The sequence below is a fragment of the Propithecus coquereli genome, unplaced genomic scaffold (assembly GCF_000956105.1).
Source record: "Propithecus coquereli isolate 6110/MARCELLA unplaced genomic scaffold, Pcoq_1.0 Scaffold163, whole genome shotgun sequence".
NCBI lineage: Eukaryota > Metazoa > Chordata > Mammalia > Primates > Indriidae > Propithecus > Propithecus coquereli.
In genome coordinates, this window is record NW_012140858.1 from 2,982,746 (window position 1) to 2,983,313 (window position 568).

The 568-nt window shown below is 32.9% G+C and overlaps 1 protein-coding gene across 1 annotated transcript in view; it reads right to left on the reverse strand.

Moving 5' to 3' along the window:
- The window catches only part of FKBP15 (FK506 binding protein 15, 133kDa), a 55,526-nt gene that overhangs the window by 33,376 nt on the left and 21,582 nt on the right, over positions 1-568 (reverse strand). The gene's annotated exons all lie outside the window — the stretch shown is intronic.

Here is a 568-nt window from a genome sequence, read left to right on the forward strand (position 1 = left end):
TGTGCTACCTGCTTTACATGGATTATCTTGTTTAGTTCTCAGAATGACATCACAAAGTTGACAGCATTATCCTCATTTTACAGATGAGGAAATAAACCTGAGGTTTAGGGAAGTTACTCAAGGTCACAGAAAGTAAGTACCAAAGAGAGCCTAGGATTAACCACAAACCTATTCCTCTTTGAATAAATAATATTTCTAAAATTGAAATGTACTTTAACTGAGAGGTTCCTCCCCCAATCTAACACTATTCTCCTAATAATAATCATAGCCACCACTTATTAAAGACATATATATGCATAGCTTTGAGCTCAGAGCTTTACAAATATCTCTAATCTTCACAGGAAGATGTATAAGGGGGCTGTAAGAATTATTTCCATTTTAATAATGAAGAAGTTAAGGATCAGAGAAGTTAGATAATTTCCTCAAAGCCAAATGTTTATTAAGAATCAAGATTTAAACCCAAGTCTGTCTATGAAGAAGCCAAGCTAACTTACACTGACGCCCAAGTAAGGGGAAATGAATAAAGTTCTCAACATTTTTTTTTTTTTTTTTTTTTTTGTCTACTTTT